At 37.0% G+C, this 24,810-nt stretch overlaps 1 protein-coding gene across 1 annotated transcript in view; it reads right to left on the bottom strand.

The window, feature by feature from the left end:
• cacng2a (calcium channel, voltage-dependent, gamma subunit 2a) overlaps positions 1-24,810 on the bottom strand; it is a 58,071-nt gene that overhangs the window by 23,096 nt on the left and 10,165 nt on the right. The window lies entirely within an intron of this gene.

The following is a 24,810-nucleotide window of genomic DNA, read 5'->3' as shown; positions in this document are numbered from 1 at the left end:
GATGAGAGTAGAGGCCTATCAAAGACGCTTTCATGTAGGAGACAGATTTACACTAGTCTCTCTGCTCCGTACAGTCTGTTTCACTAGGCTTTCAGGTCGAGAAGAAAGATAGCAGGCGAGCTGAACCTTCTGCTTTCGCGGGGTTAGTTTATTAGGGGTCGCTTTTTTTTTTTTTTTGGGCTGTCGTTTTTAGTTTCAAGTTTTGGTTTTTAAGATGACAGTTTTCGCTTAAAGAGAATAGAGTGATGCATTTTAAAAGAATACTTAGAGGTGAAGTGTGCAATTTTTGTGCCAAGCATAATGACTGTTGTCAAACTAAGCAGGTCTGTGAAACCTGGAGAAAGCTATCCGTTAGCGTTCCCGTTCATTTCAGTGGCTGCTTATTAGCTGGAGTGCATGATTTGAAATAAGGAGAAACAATGGCGTTCAGAACCCGAGGAGGCATGAGCAATCACTTGAGTTGTAAAAAAACGTCATGTGACTAATCGCACTACAACTGAAAAATAACTTCATGGCAATGCTGATTGGCTGACGGCAGCGCAAGAATACGCACAAAAAGAATTGGTCACTGGTAAAACACTGACTATACATATATATATATATATATATATATATATATATATATATATATATATATATATATATATATATAATTAAATAATTGTGATCTGTTTTGTCAGAATACCTAGCTACTTTTCAGCAGAATTAAATGCAGTAAAAAGACATGTAAGGTGGTTTGTTCTCAATGGCTAAAACGGTTTCCTTAGGCTTTATAAGGTAAGACATAAATATGAGAAAATGAGGACTAAACAACACTCAGGCAATTTAAAATATTGTCTTTTGTGTTCCTGATATATATAACGAAGTCAAGAAAAAGATGACCGAATAACAATATTTAGCTGAACTATCACTTTAACTGTCCTGTCTCAGGAGTCTCAACGTTAAAAGAAAGCTGTAAAGGTTTGCTGATAGATTTTTATAGCAGTACCAGCCTTTTACTCTGTTGGATTTGTCAGTTATTGCATTTTATGCAGCTCAAAGCTATTTGAGGTTGACTTTAATGCAATAAATGAATAATATGCATGCTCAAATATAGTTTATGGCATTATGGTTAGATTGATTCAGGGCTTTAGTCAGGGGTTCTGTGGGAAGCCCAACACAAACACAGTGTTGTGTGAGACACCTCTTAATCATCCGAGCATCAGATATGCAAGTGCTGAGTGTGTATGTTTGTGTATTTGTGATGTTCATTGCTCTGCTTCACCTTCCTGTGCTTTGGCTCACAATCAAACATTGCACATTGATTTCTATCAGTGAGCTCTGCGGCAATTAGCTGGAGCAGGAGTGGGAGAAAAGAGAGAGAGCGAGAGCGAGAGAAGGTGAAGATGAAAGGGAAGAACAGGACAGAGAAGGAAGAACCCAACAAAGATTACAAACATAAAATGAAAGGGAAAAGGTATCCTTGAGGTAAAACAGAATAAGATACAGCGTGTATTGATACTGTAAACAGCTATAATTCAAAAGTACAAATCTTCACACGTCTGCAGTGTACTGTACTGTAGGCTCTTTGCGTCCAAATACATATAATAATATTGTTTTAGTATCTTAAAATTCCATGTCTTTAATATCAGAAGTCAATTGCAGTTTTACAGTCTTTTCTAATTCAGCTACGATACATAGACAGATGTTCACTTCCAAAAATTGTTTTTGAGTTGCTTTCCGGCACTTAAATCACGTTTCCTAAAAAAAAATTTGTGAACCAAAAGGACAGAAGATATGTTACGCATATACTAGGAATCCGAGTTGGGTCACAATAATAAACTTCCCTATCTTTTGAATTAAGTTTATTATTCATAGCCCTTTTTAATTTTTAAAAAAATATTCAATCTTGATACACCTTTTCAGAAAACAATACTTAATATTTTATGCAATTTTGCGTTTGTCTTGATTTATGAATGTTTTGGAAAACAAGACAAAAATACAAAATATTTTGCAGTTTGGAGTACAATGACAAATGGGCTAATTCATGAAATTGTTTTACATTTTAAATGTGGTGTTTCCACTTAAAAAATGCTGCATCTTATTCACATGCCACCCACAATACCATTACTATATGTGCTGCAATGCACTTTGCTCTATTTAAATTGTCATTGTGTTTAAGGCAAACACACCCCCTTTCTATGTAAATTAAACACATTAAACACGTTTTATAAAACTATACTTGCTATTTGCATTTAATTAATTGCGTGCGTAAAACTGTTCTGTGCATGTTTACTGATTATTGCAGTCATTGATCAAATAATTATCATTATCAATTTTCAAGACCTGATTCAGATGCCTTTAACTGCAGCATTCTTATCTTCCGCCCATTATTACTTTAGTGAAAAATTGTTTAAACTCATGTAAAAATGACAGAAGTTTACTTTTCAAGGCACATTGCTGGAGGACAGCCATGCTTTAGTGTGTATTTCAGAGACTTCGTGAAGACATTACAGTCATGAATTAAACGTCTATCACTAGCAAAGTCGAATCTGTTCACCTTCCATGAAGGAACCTATGGTCTGCATCACAGATGCAGGGACAGAGTCCGTCTTATTTAATCACTGTAATGGCTGAGAGGGGTCGTCGTACCCATCCCATATCATGACGCGTAGATGAGCTATGCATTGCCCTCCTGCTTCAGTTCCTCATAAAGCATGCAATTATCATTATGCTTAAGGGGAGGGGGTCAGGAATGAAGAGAAGAGAGAGAGAGAGAGAAGAGAGAAAGTGTGTGAGAGAGAGAGAGAGAGAGGGAGAGAGGGAGAGAGGGATTGGTATGGAGGGAAGACAGCAAATTTATGAGTGCTTGTGCGGCAGAAACCCCCGGTCAGCCCACGCACCAGGCTTTCCCAGTCGCCATCAGTCGATGAACCTCCATCTCTTGTGTTCTCCATTTCCTAGCTATTTCTCTCTGTTCACGTCAGTGGATATTCGGTTTCCATAGACACTGCCTGAGAACGGAGGCTGCTTGGGTACAATCACATGTATGTGGGTGTTTCTTCAACTACATACACTTTTATGTCCCAGAGGTGAATTTTCATCAAAATATCTGATTTCTTGTGGTAGTAAGCATCTTGAAAACTTTAGCGTGCATTTATTTTTCCAGTGTATTTTATATACAGAAATTATTTATTTTCTTCTTATCCATGGCCAACAATTTCTGCTTTAAATATGACAAGTACTACATTATGCCATGATGATCTAAACAAAAGGCCACAACAAAAATGAAATGTATTTATCCATCCATTCTTGATTAACAAATTTGACTTATTAAAGTTTTTTTTTCCTGCTGTACTAATTCTGTACTAATTACGAGACATGATTAATGGAGGAATAATAGGGAAAATATAATTTACACTATTTTACTATGTATGATTTTTGTAGGATTTTCAGTTAAGCTGCCAGGTTTTAATACTGGGAAAATATTATGTAGTGTATTTACAATATATGAAATGTGAAATTCTCCTTTCATGCGCATATACATATACTATATTGCCAAAAGTATTAGGTCACCCCCTTTCAATGAACAGGTTTGACTACTAATAATATCCATGAGTACAAATCTTAATGGTAAAGCATATAATGATATTCTAGGGAATTTTATAACCAACAGTGTGGACAGGATCCTTTTCTATTTTTTTAACATGACAATGCCTCTTTATATAAAGTAAGGTTCATTAATTGAGTCAGTGTGAAAGAACTTGACTGCATAAAACCAATTCTTATTCCCAGCTGAACACCTCTGTTGTGACTTTAAATGCAGTCCTTGAGCCCAAAAGCCATCACCAAACACCAATGACTTGTACATTCACTATATGGACAAAAGTATTGGGACACCCCTTATGTAGAACAGAAAAAGGCACTCCCAAAACCGTGGCAACAAAGATGAAAACATAATTCATGTATTTAAAAATTGATTTCCATTTCTGTTGCAACAGTTTTTTGTGTTTAGTGATGCATTTTTGGCTCAAAATCACGCCAGAGGTGTTTAGCTGGGATTAGGAGTTGGACCAGTCAAGTTCTTGCAAACTGACTCAGTCATTTCTTTTTTAACCTTGGCTTATACACAGAGGCATTGCCATGTCAGAATAGAAAAGGGTCCTGTCCTAACTATTGCTGTAAAATTAGAAGCACACAATTCCCTAGAATATCATTATATGCTTTAACATTAAGATTTGTACTCATGGATATTACTAATGTAGTCAAACCTGTTCATTAGAAGGGGGTGACCTAATACTTTTGGCAATAAAGTGTATGTCTATTGTTGGATATTGACAGATGACGAATTGAACTAGTGAGATTGTAAAAATGTTTTAAGGGTTCACAGGTCCAAAAGTGCTCATAGCTAAAAAAAACATACAAATAAATGAAATTAGCTTTAACAAAATAGAGAGATAAACCCTTTTTTTGAGAGATTATGTATTTTGTTAATGAACGAGGTTGATGTCGACATGCAAAGTCAATTCCAGCGCACTCTCCCTATAGCAATGTTTTCATTCTATGCTCAAGCCATTGGAGCATTTACGCACCTTCCCCCCGGTCTTCTCTCATCCGTCTCTCTGAGTAAGTGCTGGATTGTAAGGCTGTGCTGCGTGGGATTTACTGCTGGTTAAAGTGGGACAATTTCTCCCTGCTGAAACTCCTCGCTATTCATCTCTTTACTTTTTCCTCCCCCTTTCTCTCAATTATACTCACTTAATTCAAAACAAGCTCTGAGTTCAATTCAGTTCAAAGTGAAGATTTATATATTGCTTAAAAATATGTAGTTTGGCGAAATAGCTATTGCCAATATGGCCATTGGTAGGCAGTTTTGCTTGAAAATGCCTACATATAGTCTAGTATGACTATTAGAATGACTGTTTAACTAACCCTAACCAAGCAAGACATATCTGTCTCTCTCTTTATGTGTGTGTGTGTGTGTGTGTGTGTGTGTGTGTGTGTGTGTGCGTATCTATATATTGAACTATATGGTCTTAGCCTCCAATCTGGTATGCTTCTTCAACTAGCTCATTTGGGCAAGACATCTTTGGTCAACCAGTATCTTTAGAAATGCCATACTTCTAAGCCAACATCACCAGCTAAGATTTGTCAGATGCCGGACCAGCACTAACCAGTATAAACCAGATTTAAGCAGGATGTCTACTGAAAAATATCAACTCAGTAACTATACTGTCCTCCCTCTTTTGTCCTCATTGTTTCGTTCTCTCTTTTTATTCCTTTTAGCTTCTTAGAGATGAATGACCGCCAAAAAAAACCATAAAGCTCATTGCCCAACGATGGCAGATTACTGCATGGAAAAAATGTGATTTTTACTTTAATTGTAATCTTTATCTTCCCGTGCTTTTCCCTTCCGCACAATTTCCATTCAGTGTGAAAGATTACAGAGGGATTATTAAAGATAATTGGGTGCATTCTCCTGCAGTCCTCCTCCCTTCTCATCTCCACATTTCATGCAGCTCATTAGATATCAGAAGTCGCCTTCCCTATTAAGTCAGCGTCACTACGCAACCCTTCTCACTCAGGGTATGCATAAATGGTCGGAAAACAATAACTGACCCCTTTCACAGCTCTTTTTCTCCCTTGCTGGGTCCCTCGGCTGTCACCGAACCCTCTGCGGCCGGTGTCCTATCATCGTCCGTTCGACTAAAGACAGGCATGCAGAAGAGCCGCCCACATGCTGCTCCCCTCGAACAGTGATGTCATCCCTTCAGCTCAAGAGAAAATCAATGCCATTGCCCACACAGTTAAAGACAGAGCTGAAGAGGGTTCGTGTGTGTATGTATTTGATGTGTTTGTGTGTGTGAGTGTGTGTAGGGGGTGTCAATCAGCTCAGTTCAGCTTGGTGGAGGAGTATAGGCCAGATTTTTTTTTTTTTTTTTTGTGAGAGGGAAAGCTTGGCTTTTCCAGAAGACTCCACCCCATCTTATCTTTTTACTGGCCTGCTGCAGGTGGGAGTAATAGTTTCAAAAAGTTTACCAGCAGCCTCGTGAGCCATGCATTATTAGTCTGGGTTTCCATGGTTACAGTTTAGGCCTTTTAGATGGTTATATCAAATGGATATCTAAGGCCTACATGAGAAAAAAAAAACAGATGTCCCATTTATATAGAGCTGGGTACTTACTTTTTATTTATAAACTGTAGTCTGTATTGGTATAAAAATACAAAGAGTAAGCAAATACTGAAGTGCGGCCACATGACGTGCATTAAACAAATGAGTTTAGCAATGAATTAAATCATAAAAAATGTTAGATCAACAGAAATAGTTTAAAAATGATTGAAAATAAAACACTTACCAAAAAAAAACTCAAAATATTTTATTTAGCTGCATGTCATGTCACCACAAGCAGTGTCAGAGAACCGTCAACATGCAAATTTGATACTTGATTATGAAAATATTTATGTTAAAATCTCAGAGGTAGCTCAAATAAAAATATAATGAGATAGAGATGACAAAAAATGGGTGAATTTTAACATGTTAATGTGAAAGATCAACATCTTCCAAATTAATGTATGGTAAAATAACCGCCTGAGTGATCATTTAAATGAAAATGAATATTTTCATCAGTAGTTGTTTTAAATCTAAAAGTTAGGGAGATTTAATAATAATCTATTGCGTGAATAATCTGTAATCATGTTATCAATAAAAAAGTACTGTAATATTATATAATTACAAATATTAAAATGTTTTGAATTTGATTATAATCCAGATTGCATGTGATCATTTTTTACCCGGCACTGTCTCCTGCAAAGGCCAAGATGGGGTTATTCTGATAAACTGTTTTTTTCCAGGTTTAGCTGTCCCTCAACCTGTTTAAAACCATCAAAAAAGACCACACTATCTAGCATGCTCAGGCGCAAAGACTAACCTGTTTCATCAGGAATCTACTGAATTATATGAATATTGCCTTTCTTCGGCTAAAGAGCCTTTAATGTTCGTACTATATCTTAATAACCACTTTATACCAAAACCACAGCTAGGTGTAGCGAGCACGCCATGGTTACTCTTGCCCTCGGTGATGGGGATGGATGGGTATGGGGTTAATATCTGCTGGCGGTGTGCTAACGATATGGCCTTAATTAACGACAGTGGCAGCATAAGGCACAACAGACATAATCGGTGTATTCATCTTAATAATCACCGGTTATTAATCTCAATAATCCTGCTGGTGAGGTGTGCTCTGGAGTACATCGCCAGGAGAGCTCTGCCTGCACCAGTCCCAGCAGGTGCTCTGTCTGTGTGTGCATATGCCCTGGCATAAATAATGATGCTGGATTGGTGAAAAGGTGGTGTGTGTTTTGAACCGTACCGAGTCAGGTGTAACAGCTTCAAAAATGGATGCTCAGTAAAGGCGAAAGATATTTTCCTGATGTAAAAAACAGCTGAAACCAGCTTTTGATGAACACGCTGGTTAAAGCTTTAGTCATTTATTAGTCCGTTTAACTTGATTTAGGTGGCTGATGGATTACCAGCCAGTATAGGGATGGAATCAACCTGATCATAAAGAGCTTAAAAATCTGTAAAATTTACGGTGAAAAACTGGCAGCAGTGGTTGCTGGAGTTCTACCGTAAAAAATACAGTAACAATGTTTTACAGTTTTAACTTAAATTTACAGTTAATATCGTAATTTCATTAATTGATACAATGTTAATATACCAACATATTACATCTGTTTTGTACTTTTAAAAAACACTGACCACCAAATGCAGGTGGCGATGAGAAAGTCACGTGATGAGCCAAAGCCTATTTTAATAGTGGCATAAGTAGAAGGTGCTCAGTGTCATTCACACAAGCATTAAACACCATCATGGTGAGACTCATTAAACTAAAATATGCAATAAACATTAATGTAACAACATTAGAGGTAACAGAAAACCCCAATAAACATAACTGTGAAATAGTGAAATACTAAGAAGAAACATAGTGATTTTAAAGAAAACACAAAAAATTTACACACACAAAAATTTAAAATGCAATGCCGGGAATTCTGGGAAAGTCAATTTACTGTTAACCATTGAATCATTAATCATTTTCTGCTAAAATCACTGTAATTTTTTACAGTGTAGTTAACAAGTATGGCCTGTTTTTTTTTTGTTTTGTTTTATTATTTATTTTTTTATATGAATCACATGATTCATATGTGTGAAAGATCAGTTATGTATAGGTTAGTTTTTAAGGATTTAGGTAAATTTGTATAATCTTTATTCGATTTGATTAAATAATTAATTATATATATATATATATATATATATATATATATATATATATATATATATATATATATATATATATATATATTCACTGACTTCTGTTAATTTAAATTGGCTAATCGTATATTAATTGTAAATGCTAAACAGGTTTGATTTAGCTTGTTTTCATACAAGGAACTGACCTCTAAATTCCTCTGTAGTTTTAACTATAGAAGGAAAGGTAAGTGTAAATTAGGTTCAGAAGAAATTGGCTGCAATTTCCAACCCTTTTGGATGAAATGCTCCTTATATGCTCCTCCTGAAATGTTAGCCTTTAAGTTCCGAAACAAATGCGACTTTAGAAAGGTTTAGACAGTGATTTGCAGTGCTAACACAAGCACACACACACACACACACACACACACACACATCCTGTCAGTATTTGTGTTGACTTTTTGAGGATCAGAGATCCCTGGGCATTAGCTTTGATGCTCAGCTAAAAGAGGCCTGCACCCCACAGTCATTTTTCTATCACTCCATCACCACGGTGTTCTCTCTATCTCCATACACACACACACACACACACACACACACACACACACACACACACACACACACACACACACACACATATCACCTCTTTCTTCGTCTGCCCATCCCCCCTTCCCCTGGCGGACCTCCTTTCTCTGCCAAACTCGATTTTAAGCTCTTTTTCCTTCCCTTTCTCATATGACCTCTTTTTTCTTTTTCAGTTATGTCACTTATATCAAGCTTCCTCTCTCGTACATTCCTAACCCCACCCTCCCAGCTTGCGTCTCCACCTGCCCCTCACGTTGGTGACAGCGTGTGAAGTGTGTGAACTGCTGATGTTCTATCTGAACCAGAGCTTATAAATTCCTAAAATGTTATGCCTTTGGTACCGCTGTGCGGCAAATACAAAACGGGTTACTCTGGGACCACAGTCAAGAGTATCTGACCCAGCTGAAATTCACATCAAAGCTATAGAGATGATCCTTCACTCTTTCCCTCTACTGGAGAGCTAATCTAAGACTCCAGACCGGTTACCAAGAACCAGGTCATCAGAACTGACAGGATGCTCAAGTAAAGAAAGAGAGGAATAGGAAAAGCAATGGTGGCAAAAGAAGGAGAGATGGAAAAATTGTTTAGGAGAAGGGTATGCTAGAATTGATGGAAGAGAGCAAATGACAAAGTGGGGAAAGTAGAGATGCAAAAATAATAAAATAAAAAAAGGTTTGAAAAAATTGACAATCAGTGTCATATATATATATCCAGTGATAAGATGAAATATTCTGAAATTGAGATTTATACATCACCTGAAAGCTGAAAAATAAACTTATCATTGATATGACTAATTAAAAATAAAAAAAGTTTTATATATTTACGATAGGAAAAATACAAGTTCATACAAGACTCATACGATGTGTATTGTTGGATATTGCTACAAATATACCCGTGCTTTGTGTGACTGGTTTTGTGGTCCTGCGACACTTTTTAAATATAAAAAATCAGATTTGGGCTGAAAATTGGAACTGGGTCTGCTTGCATGCAAAATATAAACAGTGGTTCTTTCAAACTGTAGTGCAGATTGTTTAAAAAGTATCTCATGTTGGCTACCAAGTGAGCCAGGATGGTCACTGGCAGCTCTCAAATATAGGTGTGTGAACCATGCCACTGGTCAGTGACCCCTAAGCCAGTTTACTCCTTTCTGTTTCTCCTGAACATGCATATAAATAAGGGAAGAGGGAAGCGTGAAGAGCTTAGACTTCAGATGTCACCCTGTCTATTTACCGCACATGGTGCTGCTAGTAGGACAACAGTTGTTCTTATCCTAGTTTCCAGGCAAACTTTTTTTTTGGGTCATCCTACATTCATTTTTCACCTTCAAGAAAAGTGCAGAGAACAGAACAGAACTCCGAATGAATGATATGGACAAATTCATTAAACAAAGGGCCGCAGGACCCACATGGGAATGAGAGCGGATAAAAGGTCAAGATGCACCACCAGGAAAGACGCTTTTGAGAGACCAGTATAGACGTGAAATATTAGCGTTGGAAAGACGATAAACAGTCATTTGTAAGACCGACTGAGAGGTGATAGGGTTTAAAACATGTGAATGAGCTCATGAAGAGAGAGAGAGAGAGAGAGAGAGAGAGAGAGAGAGAGAGAGAGAGAGGAAAAGAAGGATAAAAAGAAGATGAGAGGAATGGGGCGTACAGCCAATGGAGACTGGAGGGCGTTCTAAAAACAGCTGGTCAAAGATCTGCATGTGCTGTTCTTTTCTCGCCTCTCTCTTCTCTTTCTCCTTCTCTCAGTGTCTATATCAGGCTGCGGCACACTGTGTTCACGTCACCTGAAAGGTGTTTTAATCCCACATATACACTAGGAAAACTATAATTTCTTAATCTGTATTTTTGTCTTGTTTTCCAGTAAAAACACCCAAGCCTTCTTAAAACAAAATACACACTTGAAACAGAATCTTGAGCTAAGTTTATTTTTCCTCCTCCAAAGGCAGTTTTTTTTTTTTTTTCATGTTTTAAGATTAAACCACATTAATATTGTTAGATTTATGCAAATGCATGCAAATATCTCATGCAGCTTTGCTTCTGATGCTGATTAGGAAAATGATTTTTCTTTGCAGCACACACAAGTGCTGATTTATCCCATACTGTATCTGAATTTTGACTTTGTTTAAGACTGTAACGAGTTCTGTAGACGTTTATTTACCAAACTTTAAATCTGCACGATCAATAATAATAAAACATGTAACAAATGTTTTGTTCTGTTCTGCATCATTTCTTCACCCTTGCATTTTAAACCTGTAGGACTTGCTTCATTCGGTAACACTTTATTTTAATAGTCCGCTTTGGACGTACTACTAATTTTAAGTAACTTTGTACCTACATGTCAACCAATTCTCATCATTTGCAACTACATGTCTGCTAACTCTCAGAGTGCACTGTTAGGGTAGGTTTAGGGTTATTAAGTTGACATATATTTGCAAACTTTATTATAGTCAGTATGCTGTTTGCTGTGGACCCAAGAAAACAAGCAGACTGTCTACTAATACTCTGCTAGTTGACAAGTTACTTACTGTTAGTAATGTCTAAAGTGGACTATCGAAATGAAGCGTTACCCTTTTCTCTAAAAACACATACGAATATTTGTTGGACCAGACCCAACCAAACTGAAAAAATAGATAATATAATATAAAAATAAATAAATAAATATTTTTTGTGTCTTTATAGAAAAATGAAAATTACATAAGCTTTGTTCAGTCATGATCTGATTAATATTCTGTTCGTATTTGATTGGAATCAGTTTTTTTCATTTTTGACTGTCCACACCGTGTATTGCTAAAAGCAAGAACAGCAATACAGTTTGCAAAACAGATGTTGTTTAACACTGTGACAACATGTTGCCATCGCACTAGATTATATTGAACATAGAAATATGCAGCTTTATTCCATGCCGCTGTGTAAGAGAGCTGTCTAGTGCGGCTATATATTGTGATTTTGCACTTGAGTTTAACTCATGTCTGACGTCATTGTGTTATTATGCTTTTTTTTGTGGCGTGGGAAAGCAAAAAGCTATGCAAAATCCGGTCTGAGTGGTCAGACTGAAACAGATTTCCACAAAGGAGATTTTGAATAATAAAATATTTGAAATTTGTAAAAATCATTTTCACATGATTTTTTTTTCACGTTCAGACTTAACATGATCTGATTCCTATTGGATTCTGACTGACGGTCTGAACAAGACTAAATGATGAATTTTTCATCATGTTTTTCATTTTTGTCTGCACTGTCCCTTTAATATGGAAGCCTTTTTTCTGCCGAGAGATAATAAATAAATGATATATATTGCCAGGTATGAGGTCGGAATTGTGAGATATAAATTTGCAATGACCCGTTTATTGTTTATTTACTTACATTCTTATTTAGTCTATAATATTTTTAATTTCACAATTCTGACTTTATATAGAGTTTTGACTTGGCTATATCTTACATTTCCGCAAGGTACAAAAGTTGTAACATGAGATACGAACGTAGAACTGCTAAAATTCAGGATTGTGAGAAGATGCAGTTATCTTATTTATTTATTTATTTACATAAAGCAGAAACAAGCTTTATGCTATACTTTAAGCATGCAGACAGCTGTAGAAAAAACAACTGGAATTCAGTCTGATCTGCCAATCAAAATGTTCTACGTTAAGCAGTATGGCCTGAACTAATTGTTATAGTATAATATTGTTACACTAATAATTGTTATAATAAGGTCAACATTTTGCGCTCTCACCAGAATGTTTGAGGAATGTCACTGCAGTGCTGTCTTGCACTTGTTGTAAATGACATTTTACGCATATCTATTCTAATTCTACAGAAATGTGTGTAACGCTACCTCTTTGTCATGCAGATGTGAGGTGGTCAAAGGGAAACACACACGTGCTTAGCTCTGAAAACGCATGGTTTGTAGGGGGTGTGTTCGCACTTCCGTTGCACAGCGTGTGTGTGCGTGTGTGTGTGGAGGCTCACTGCGGTGCATGCTTTGTAAAACACACCGAGCGACTGAGGCTGGTCTGCTCTCATTAACACAGCCACTGGCCAGCCAAGAACCCTCACCGACCAGGTGCTAATTTGATTTAGCTCACAGCGGCCATTCCTCTACCACTGAGACACAGCCCATCAAACCTGCTCCTCTATTCTAATATCACAAACGCACAGGCCGTATAACACGCATTTTCGGATATGAATAAATAACACCTATAATTATGAGCTCCCAGTTGAACTTTCTCTAACAAGAAAGTGCCATGGCAATTTTCTACATGGATCCCGTGGCACTGAAGATTCAGCTTTGCTATCATGAATAAATAACATTCTTTATATATATATATTTCACAATATTACTGTTTTACTGCATTCTCTGGTCACATAAATGCGGCATTTATGAACACAGACAACAAAAACACCCCAAACGTTGAAACAGTGTTGTGCATGCATGTCCGTTCAGTTAGCTTGTATTGTTCTTTTAGTACGCTAACACGGATTGTCACGCATTGGAGGAACGAATGAGTACCAAATGTGCCATTCGGTAACACGGGCCCATACGGTGCTGGAAGCGTTAGGACCCACTGCGGCCCTTACAAATATTGATATACATCATCTTGGTGAGGAATAGCTTGAGCTATCATCGTTAAAATGTGCACAGTTAGCGCAGGCACCTACCGAGTCACATAAATCGCCATTTAAAACAGCCAGCCTTGGATCACATCGAGGGCTTTACTCGTATGTAAATCAGCTGGATCTCCAGCCTCCTTTAATAGCAGCAGGTACAGGCTAGAGCATGCTTCTGCTGGACTGCTTTTATTAGTGACCATAAAAGATCACAAATCAAAGGCAATCGATGTTGCTGTGTCCCTAGATTATCAAGATTACTGTAAAAGCAGCCACCCAGAGAAAAAGAGAAGCAGAGGGAAAGAAGGGAGATGTGAGTGGGAAGGGAGGAGTATATTTTATACACTTTATATTTATTTATATATTTAACTGTGCATGCTGGTTTTTCCATATTTTTACATTTAGATCACTTCTGCTTTCATCTAATGCTCACTTTAAATAAAAACGTGCTGCTAATTTAATAAAATGGTTACCTTTAAATTACATTTCAAAAAAAGATATCTAGACTTGTAGCCTTTAAAACAACTGATTTTTATTTTTAGTGATTTTTTTTCAATCTATATAGACAAAATAAGCTACCATGCAAATGTTTGGTGTCTATTAATTATAATTTTTTAATAATTGTTTTTTATTGTTATTTCAAATAAATACTGTCCTATTTTACATTGTATTTTTACATACACTTGACAATGAAGACTGGAGTAATGATGCTGAAAAATCAGCTTTGACAATTGCAACTGTAATTATAATCTATTTAAATAAAAATATTTTAAATTCTAATAATTTGTCACAGTATTTAATGTGTTTATTTTTTAATAAAAGCCGCCTTGGGTTTTAGAAACATTTAGACCCCAACACCTTTGATCAGTAATTTCAATATCAGCTATTATTGGAAATATTGTGTTATTTTTCAATAATTATGACAATAATTGCTGGTAGAATTTTTTAAATAAGGACTTCATTTTAGGGTCTAATAACATTTATTAGTACTAATTAAGCACATATTAATGCCTTATTAATGCCTTAAATGATCTTATTCTACATCTCTAATCCTACCCAATACCTAAACTTAACATTTACCGTACTAACTATTATTAACCAGCAAATTAGGAATTCATTGAGGGAAAAGTCCTAGTTAATAATGACTAAGTGTTGCCAAATTTTATATCAGTGCATTCCTATTTTGACACTGAAGTGTTAATACTAACGTATAAAGCTCGCCAAGAAAAACTCACCAAGACAAATGCTGGTGAATTCAAAAGACTGGCACACCAATAAAACGACTTCATTAGAGTGTATCGTGATGGATCCGCGCACATAAGCAAACCACAAATGAAAAAACCCTATCAAGACCACGTCATGCACCAGATTAGCGTTTAACCCTCTCAGCACCCGAGAGCATTTTCTCTCTCCGTCCCCGGATTTGTCAGAGCCATGTGATGCTGCGTGCGTGTGCAGTGTGTGTATGTGTGCGTAAACATCCCTGATTCTGCGCGCTGGCTCCAGGTACCGCTTTCCGTGCCCCGTGGTGCGTGTGGGCTTTCGCTGCTAACCAGGTGCTGGGTTGAGGGGGTGGATCAATAACATCTGCTCTTATGCTCCTGTGTAATTTTCTCTGTCTCTCAGGTAGAATAGCTCATTTGCAGTCTCACTTTTACACCGCGGCGCTTTTAAAGTGGAATGTGTTTAACTTTGTGTCACACGCGGTCGCCGAAACCTTCTCAATGGCATGGCTGGGTATGCCATTATAGTGCCTCCTTTAAAAGGTATCCATTAGTGTGAGCTTGTGTATTAATTACGTGCGCGTACGGTCACTTCAAACACACGTTTAGTTAAAGTCATTGTACAGTAATTCACTCTTCAAGCTGTTGCTGATACAGATGTGCCGGTAAGCTCCAATCAATTCAAAAGCTCAGTTACGTCATATCTTATAAATGATCTTGTGCGTGGACAGGGGAAAAAAACAATGGCTGTGGTTGCCAGTGCTTCACTTTAAAAAACACAGCGGCAGCTTTTTACAGGTCGACCTTAAATTTACAGTAAAAAATGTTAGCAACATTAGCAACATCCTTGAAAACACAGGTAAAGCCACATGACGAATCAAAGGGCATCACAGGCTTATGTGCAATACACATCAATTTAACAGCATAACGTATAACACAAAACCTAATTCCTAATGTATATGTAAAAACGGCTACAATGATTATTTTTGTATTGTGTTTATTTATTAATTTATTTAAGCGCTGCGCAGTGATTAATCATGCTTAATTGCATCCAACATAAATGTTTTGGTCATACAATATATGTGTGTGTACATTTAAGATAAATGTTACATTCATATATTTAATGTATTTTATATAAAATAAATTATATTAATATATGTAAATATTTTCCGAAAATATACTGTATGTCTTTGACTTGAATAATGAATTATACATGTGTATAGAATATAATAATAATAATAATAATAATAATAAATTATTTTTAATAATAGTTGTAGCAGTAGTTTGCATAACTTTAAGTCACTGATGAATATGATGATGATGCTAATAATGACAGTAATGCACATCTTGTTGTTGTTATTATATTTGGAGCTATGCAGAAGTGAAAATAAAGCGTTCACAAAGCCCGTTATGAGCGCCCGCACTATGTGGGTTGCGGACAGAAGTTGAAGCGTTCACATTCACATACAAGCCAAAATTCTATCAAACTGCTCTGAAACTAATCAAGCGTCGCCCACAGGCTGACAGAAACTATAAGTGGGATATGACTTTTTACTCTGTTTATGACAGTGGAAGCAGAATGAATCTGGCAGTGAAGATATGAGTGTTTCCGTTTCTCATCTCATTCTCTCCGCTCACACGCTCTCCATTAACAGACTTGCCAGAAACAGCAAAGGCCACTGATGTTGCATGGCATATGATGAGTCATTTACATAAGGTAAATATTGAGCCACCTCTTAGTCAGCCTCTTTTATGGATGACTACTAAAAATTATTAGTCGTGCAAACCATACCTGCTATGTACTTATATAATACTCTTATTTTGCCCTGTATGACATCCATTGTCATGATGGTCTTAGTTGTTTAAGGCTGGTCCCACACTGCACTCTCAAAAAAAGGATATTATACTGTTTTATTGTATTATACTGTATATTATAAATGTTCTATAGTTAAGGGTACAATAGCTTGTCAATGAGGCAGTTTCTTTAAATGGAAATCCTTGTTCTTTATTTGGCACAAAAATGTACCTTAAGGGTACATAATTGTACACTATAGAAATATTTATCGAAGTTGTAAAAAAACTGATTATTGGAGTACATTTTACAAGAAAATATTACTTTAGTCATTCTACTTCAGAATTGTATTTTTAATTCAGTGTTTTAGCTTCTTAGAATTTAGAATTTATTCATTTAATTTTAGAAATCAGTTTCCACTACGGAATAAAATGTTACAATGTGTTTAAGGTGACCTTTTCACCTCACAATTAAAAAGAATAATATATATATATATATATATATATATATATATATATATATATATATATATATATATATATATATATATATATATATATATATATATATATATATATATATATGTGTGTGTGTGTGTGTGTGTGTGTGTGTGTGTGTGTGTGTGTGTACACTTGCAATTTAGATTATTTTCCTGAGAATTCCTGAGTTTATATTCACAGCTCTTTTTGTTTATTTCGAAATGGAATAATTAAAAAGAAATAAGTAATTGTGCCATTTATTATTATTTATATTTATACTATTTATTTATTATATTATTATTTATTTCACAATTCTGACTTTTTTTCTCAGGAGTTTGAGTTTATATCATCTTCTCATTTAGATTTTATAGTTTTTGTTTTGCTATTTTTTATTTTTACATTTTAACCTGTTTTAGGGGTCATATTTTTTAGTCATATTCTGACTACTGCCAAGTAACAAGCTGTCAAACTGTATTTTTTATTGTTTTATTTTTAAACCAGCAGCAACGTGAAGGTGTGCGGTTTCAAGTCAAAATGCCAAAGTATCCTGATCTCCTTTCCTACATTTGTAAATAATGCTGACTGACATGATCTGAACAGAACAAGAAAAATGAGCTCAATAACAAAACACCACAACAAGCAAAATAACCGTTAGGGTAACTGTATCAGTTCCACCCCCAATATGAAATAATGTTGGTATAGCCATAAGGAGAGCTTAAATCAAATGTCAGAACATGTACAACTGCCAATTCTTCCTCAGCAACACACACACACACACACACACACACACACTCGCTCACTCACATGCACACCTCTCCAACCCTCCCCCTTTCTACTGGATTGCCTTAGGCAGAATGATTAATTTGTTGCTATTGATTTCTCTTCCTGAGCCGAGAGAGCGACCAAGGGGGCACATAGAGTCTGTTTGCATGTATGTGAGAGAGGCAGAGGAACAGAGAGTGACTTGAGAAAGACGGACTGCGTATGAGGTGCACATGTGCGAGGAGACAATGGAGTCGTTAAAGGGATAGTTCACTTAAAAATGACAATTCTATCAGCTAAATGTCATCCCGAACCCAGCTCGGTCTCTTTTGTGTTTCCTCAGAAAACTAAATGAATTATTTACTGCGGTAAAATGTTCCAGTGGCTCTTTTTCGTGCAAATAAAAGTGACCAGGTTTACCACCCTGACTGTCCCTGATCCCCATCCACTTGTAAGGTAATTAGAGAAGAAAAAGGATCTGTTCCACAACCTAGTGTGCTACCTCCCGTTCTACAAACTGTTGCAGTGTGCCACAACTTCAGCTTTTAAAAAACAAGACATTTTTGCTTTTACATTTTTTCATTCCATTCCCCACCTTCTGTGTGAATGGCCCCTAAATCATCATAGAACTTCATAAGTATGCACAATGTGCCGCACCAATAGCAACTGGTTGCAAGGTAGTTTGGTGTTATTATGTTGCTAAGCTATAAAATATGATTATTATGCGTACAATACGCAGTGCACACGTGAACATTAGGTAACACAGTCTGTATTAACTACTTTTATTCACACCTTTAATTTGAGGTTTTAATATGAAGGAGCGCATCGCAATCCACGTACATCTTATATCTGCAGCTTACTATGATTTCATAAAGAACAATAGAGAGGCATGTTTGGAATGACGTGAGGTTGTGTAAATGATGACAGAATTTTCATTTTTTTGATGAACTATCCCTTTAAGGAGTGTGTAAAGAGAAAGAGGGGGCTGAAAGAATGAGACAAAGACGGAGACAAAGAAATGGAAATGTTAGTCATGGCAGTAGATGGATGTGCATGGATGGATGTGAAGAACGGAGAGATGAATGCATCCAGGATTCAGTGCATTGCTTCGCTGCAGTTTTTTCTTTCCTCTGATCCCTAATGAAGAAAAAAGCCAATGGTTGCAGTCTGGATGCGTCAAACCACCTCCCCTCTGCCTCACTTGCTCTCCTCCATTCCACTTTCTCTTACTTCCTTTTATCCATACCTATTTCCTTTTGCACATTCTCTTTCCCTTCTTTGCCAACTGGGAATTCCTAGACTGCATATAGTCTCCTACATGAATACCGCAAAAATCATTGGCAAATAGTTTTTTAAGCCTTTTACAATAAACCTCACCACATTTGGCTCTATTTATAAATCTATTTATATTTTTGTTTAACTTGTAAAGTTATCTTATTGTATAATTATTACAATTCCTATGATATTTAATTATTTTTATAAGTGTTTAATAATTATGATATGGAACTATTATTATGGTTTATTGTTTTGTTACATAATAAAAGTAATGTTTTTAAATAGTGCTGTCACATACAAAATAAAAGTTTTTGTCTACATAATACACGTGTGTGTTGTGTGTGTTTATTATGTATGTATAAATTCATAAACGTGCATGTATATATTTAAGAAAAATATGTTATTTTTATATACTAATACTAATTATTATAAATACTAATTAGTTGCAATTTTAATTTTATTTGTTACTACCCTAGGTAACCATTTGTCAGTAAGATTTTTTCATTTAAAGCATAGAAAAATGTTATATGCTGCCTTATTCTTTTATATATTTTAATATGTGCAACAATATGTACACGTAAATATTCTTCCCCCAAATGTCAGCTGTATGTGTGTGTCTATATATACATAATAAATATACACAGCAAACAAACATGTATGAGGTAAACATTTTATTTTGAATGCAATGAATCGTGATTAATTGTTCCACAGCACTATTTTTAAACCATTGCTTTAAAACTGAGTTTTTGCAGGAAACCGTGAAAAAAGTACAGGTTTTGCAGCGAAGACATAACAAAACACTGATTACGCAGCCGTTTCTGTGTTGCATTACATGCATATTTGCATTGCAAAAAAGCCACCCCACATCTGTCGTACGTATGCTGCATTTCAACACGTTGGATTTTCTTCACTACTACCAATATGCATGTTCCTTCCTTCATTACGCCGTGTCTCAATCTCCCTCTCTCTTTCTTCGTGCCTGTCTGCTTTTCTGCAGCCTTAATAGGCTGCTGCCGTTAAAGGTGTTAATTCATTCTCACACTATCTTCCTCACTCCCTCTCTCCCTCCTTCTCTCCCTCCTCCTACTCCACCTCTCTCTGTCCCTTTTCTTGCTGTTGCTACGAGCCCGTGACTCGTGACGTTGTCCTCTCATCTGATCACTTCCTGATAGTGACACAAAGCAGCTTGACGTAGAGCGACCGCCATTGGTCCCCTCCAAACACAAAGACACAATGTCTAAGTCACGCAGAGACACACGCGCACACAAACCGAGTATTGAGATGGGAATGTGTTATGCCAGCACCGCCACTGTGACCCTCAGAGCGTGTTGCGTGTCTGTGTTTGTGTGTACGGCTCTGGGGCTGCAAGAGAATGAGCAAATATGAGAGCGAAATAGATATGAATCCAAGATGGCTGCCTGTCACTCATGCCTAAATGTTCGCTGCCTGGCATTTCTACGAATGAGTTTGTGTTCGATTTTGGGAACAATTTACCTCGCTACTTTACGTTAACCCCCCACACCGAAAAAAAAAAACAGATGTCACTGAAGCAGCGGTTTACTTAGCTTTAGAATCTACGCTAGCTGTGGTCACTCTAGAGCCCCCAAGGGAACGGCTGGTGGAGCGGTGTGTGAACTCAGCGTAATTCAGCTGATTAATTGCTTTAATTAGGCTCATGCAGGGCTTAGCAGGGATGCATTGCGTGTAGAAGCACTTTGGACAGTCAGAGGTCAGTGTCCCTGGACCCCTGTTACTTCTGCCTCTGACTTGCTATCCTTCTCCCAGCACAGATTGACAGAAGTAGCTAGATTCTGCACCACTAAAACAATAATAATGACTGTTTCCGAACAAGTTTCCCAGACACTTTGTTGAAATTGTTCTACAACACCAGTATGGTTGAGTCAGAAGCTGATATGCGGGACCTTAATAGTAAATCGATAGAGAAGATGAATAAAGCTAAGCCAGAGCAGAATCAACAAGTTAGTGTTGATTTCAGCTTTATTTTTGTAAAAGGGTCATTTTTTTTGTTTTTGCCAGCCTACATTAAGATGGATGCTTTTGTGATTTAGGTTAAAATTGCATAAATTACACAGTACATATCAAAATATCTGTAGTAAAAGACAAAACAGTTTTTACATTACTGTCGGATATAATCTGCACAGCATTGTCTCTTAGTTTCAATATTTCTGAAAATCCTGTGTCGAACAGTGTTGTGTTTGTAAATTAATCCACAGTAAAATGAAGCGAACGAGGGAATTTCTTACTGATGCGGTCTGGATCTTCATTAAAGATAAAGTTAATCAAATAAAGTTTATCGTTTGATTTCTGGGAAGACCTGCGTTCGCTCCTGTCATTTATCTGTTACATGTACCAATCAGTGGGTGGGGCTAAACAGGCAGTGAAAAGCAGGCGTTGATCGTCTTCTGCGGAGGCGGAGTTTAGCCACTCTAATTACGTCATAGAGAACATTACAAAAGCTGTCATTTCGGCAGACTGCCTTCAATGATCTGTTTTTAGACTAACAACAAAGATTTGAGTTCTGAAACTTAAAGGATGCACAGTGACCCGTTCAAAAGTTTTGGTCAGTAAGATTTAAAAAATGCATCCTTTCAGCAAGGATGCATTAAATTGCGACGGTAAAAACACTTATTACATTTCTAATTTAAGTAAGAAAAATAGCATATTAGAAAGATTTCTAATGGATCAAGTGACACTGAAAGTTTCAGCTTTGCCATTGCAGGAATAAAATGACGATGGGAAGTGCAGTTCCCGCTATGTGCTCATTGAATATCTTTCGGCTTTTATTTATAATGTTCAAATACTTAGCAAATTTGCATCAAATGTTGTGGTGTTTGCCTATGGAGAATAACACCTTGTTGTGCTCTATACATCTAAGCCATTGTGTTTATATTTTTTTAGGAAATCAGTATGAAAGGCTTACTTATAGCTGACTCTGTGCATTGAACCAGGATAGAAAGAAAGTATTATGGCACACTTAAAATTTAAGCTCCAGAGTCGGTGTTGATTTCTTAGCGTGTGAATGCATTCACACATGCGTGCACACCTACATACATACAGGCAATGTGAAGATTAGAGACTCCTTGTCCTGGAAAGCGATCTGAGAGAGTAAAGAGAAGCCATGCTGCTCCTCATTAAATATTCATATTGTTCCTTATTACTCTAAGAAAAAGGCACAAGCACACACACACACACACACACACACACGATGGCCTATTCCAAGTTCAGAACCCAGCAGAGAGCCGAGATGGGCGGAGGAAAGTGGGAATAGAGGGCACACAGCTGACAGGAAGTTCATCATCATCCTCCATGACCCAAACGCATACTTATCTATGGGCACATCTGCAAAAAAAGGTGATAGCAGCAGTCTCTTTTGACACCTTGTGCAACCTGTTCCTGAGGTTATCTTCAGATGAAGAGAAGCTTCTCGTCAGCGGTTTTGTGAAGTTTGTGTCCTGGCACATACAGAGCCCTGAATGCTTTTTACACGTGAATTATTTGATATCTGCAAAATTATGATAAACTTTGCACATTATTTCATACTATAAACTCTACTTTCTTCTACCAATTAACCCTGTTTATCTCCTGATTGTATGTTGTTGGACTTGTAACTTGTAGTCTCGTAATAACCATATATAATAGCCTTGTAAAGATTTATAATGCACTCATACACACAAACACACACAAAAACAGCAACACAAATATATGTAAATATATGTTTGGTCTGCTGATGTATACAAATCACATTTGGCCTCCATTTTAGAATACAAAACAAATTTTTACAATCCAGTCAACTAATCATATTGTTAATGAGTGTGTTTGTCTTGTTCTACAGTTACAATATCTTAATATATCTCATAATTAATTGATCAAGGATGCAATGCTAAATAGGATATTAAGGCTTTTTCCTTAATGTATGTCCCTTTAATTTATGTATTTATTGCCGAGTTATAAATGAATGAACAATTAAATTAATTTTATTTATGCTTGCGGTGTTTCAGCTCATTCTCAGTGACTGCAAGCATCACTATTAAGAGCACTTTAGCAACTATAGAAACATGTTAAAACATTCAGAACCCCTAAGAGAAGCACGCTAAAACCTGCTAAAAACACCTGAAAAGCTTTAACAAACGATACAGAAATGCTCTGAACTCTTAGAACGGCTTAGCAACTGCATAAAAACAAAAAGAACACCCAAAAAGCGTTAGTAACAACACAAAGTTTTTACAACAACACAGAAGTGCACTTAAGTCACTCAGAACTCCTACGTACTACAATAGCAAAGACGTTCAAGCTCAAACTACTATAGCAATCCCAACTTGTAAAAATTAGCAACAGCATAGAAACAGGCAAAAGCACTCAGATTATCTTCATTTCAACACATTAAAACCCTTCACAAATCACAGCGCCTTCGAAACTTCACAGAAACAACCTGGCGTCATGGAGCTGAGTTTTGTATGGTCAAACTGCGCTTCTGAAAACATCCAGTCTAAGGATACAAGCTCGACTTTTAGGTTGAGCATTGGAATATACAGTGCACTGCAAGACTTGGCTTCCCTGAGATAGCCGGTCTTGTTGAATTCTCCCAGATGAAGTTGACAGTGGCAGTCTCCTGACAGCAGTATGTTTAGCCAACAGCACCATTTGCTGTGACTGGAGGCTTTGCCAGCACTGGTGCCTGATGTAAACACAGCCATCTGAGCAGCTCTGCTCAACCACAGCACTGCTTGGCCCCTTTGGACCCAGACCACTGTACAATGGCTTTGAGAATTGCTACTAAAATTGGGTGCGAATTTCCAGCACTGAATTGGGTGCTATTACCCGAGAGAAAAAGACAATGTGGGACACACACACACACACACACACACACACACTCAAAAAACGAGGAGGGAGGAGATACTCGTACCATCAGAATGAGACACAGGGCACCATTTACTTCCCATCAATAGTCTTCAAAGTCCCTAGCAGAGCTGGAATCAATACAGACACAATGTGGACCGTTATACCTGATCTCCCACTTAGAGAAGGAAAGGAAATAGGAGTAAGATGACTATATATTTGTATGAAACTAGATACTATAGTGCGCCTCTTGTAGTTTCGGTAATTCATGCTAAACAAGCGCATAATTTAACTAACTGCAGTTAAAATGGTCATGTGGTTTCAGATTCAGGAGGGACATGGAAATGCAGCGTGCAGCTCAATGCACATATCTTGAAAGCCAACTAATAAAATGTAGTTAATGAGCCCTGCTGCTCTGCACCTAATAAACTAAAACACAGATTGAGCTAATGTTGTCTTTTGGGATTTTTCCTTTTTTTTTGTGAGAATGAACTCACTTCGTCATCTCACTGAGGCTAAAGAACTTACTGTGCAACTTTGTGTGACTTTAGAAATCACTTTCATTATTGCTTCTCTTCTACAGCACTCCCTGTGCATATGCTGTCCTCCGTCTCTCCCTCCCCCCCCAAGCACACAGCCGCAGAGGGGGGTGGATTTGGCCGTATGCTCCTGCCTGGACCGAGGAGCGTGACTGTCAGCACCTCGGCAGCTAGGTGCTAACCACGGGTCTGCAGAGGTGGAAACATCTCAGTCCATCCTCCACAGAGCCAGAGCCTCAGCGAGAAGACTCATGCTCATTATGTGAGCACCCATAGCACAAAATTGGATCATAAATAAATGAACATGACGTTACACACAGTAATGTTTAGGGACATCTTAATGGACTGTCTAAGTGTTGTCCTATATGAAACATTACACTTGAGGCCTGTAATACATCAGGACCGAAGCAAACGCTAAGCAGCGTGCGCTAAGATATGATCTTCTCCAAGGTGAGACTCAC

The sequence above is a fragment of the Puntigrus tetrazona genome, chromosome 3, assembly GCF_018831695.1.
Source record: "Puntigrus tetrazona isolate hp1 chromosome 3, ASM1883169v1, whole genome shotgun sequence".
Classification (NCBI taxonomy): domain Eukaryota; kingdom Metazoa; phylum Chordata; class Actinopteri; order Cypriniformes; family Cyprinidae; genus Puntigrus; species Puntigrus tetrazona.
The sequence above is the reverse complement of the archived record's forward strand: the minus strand, read 5'-3'. Positions and strand labels throughout refer to the sequence as shown.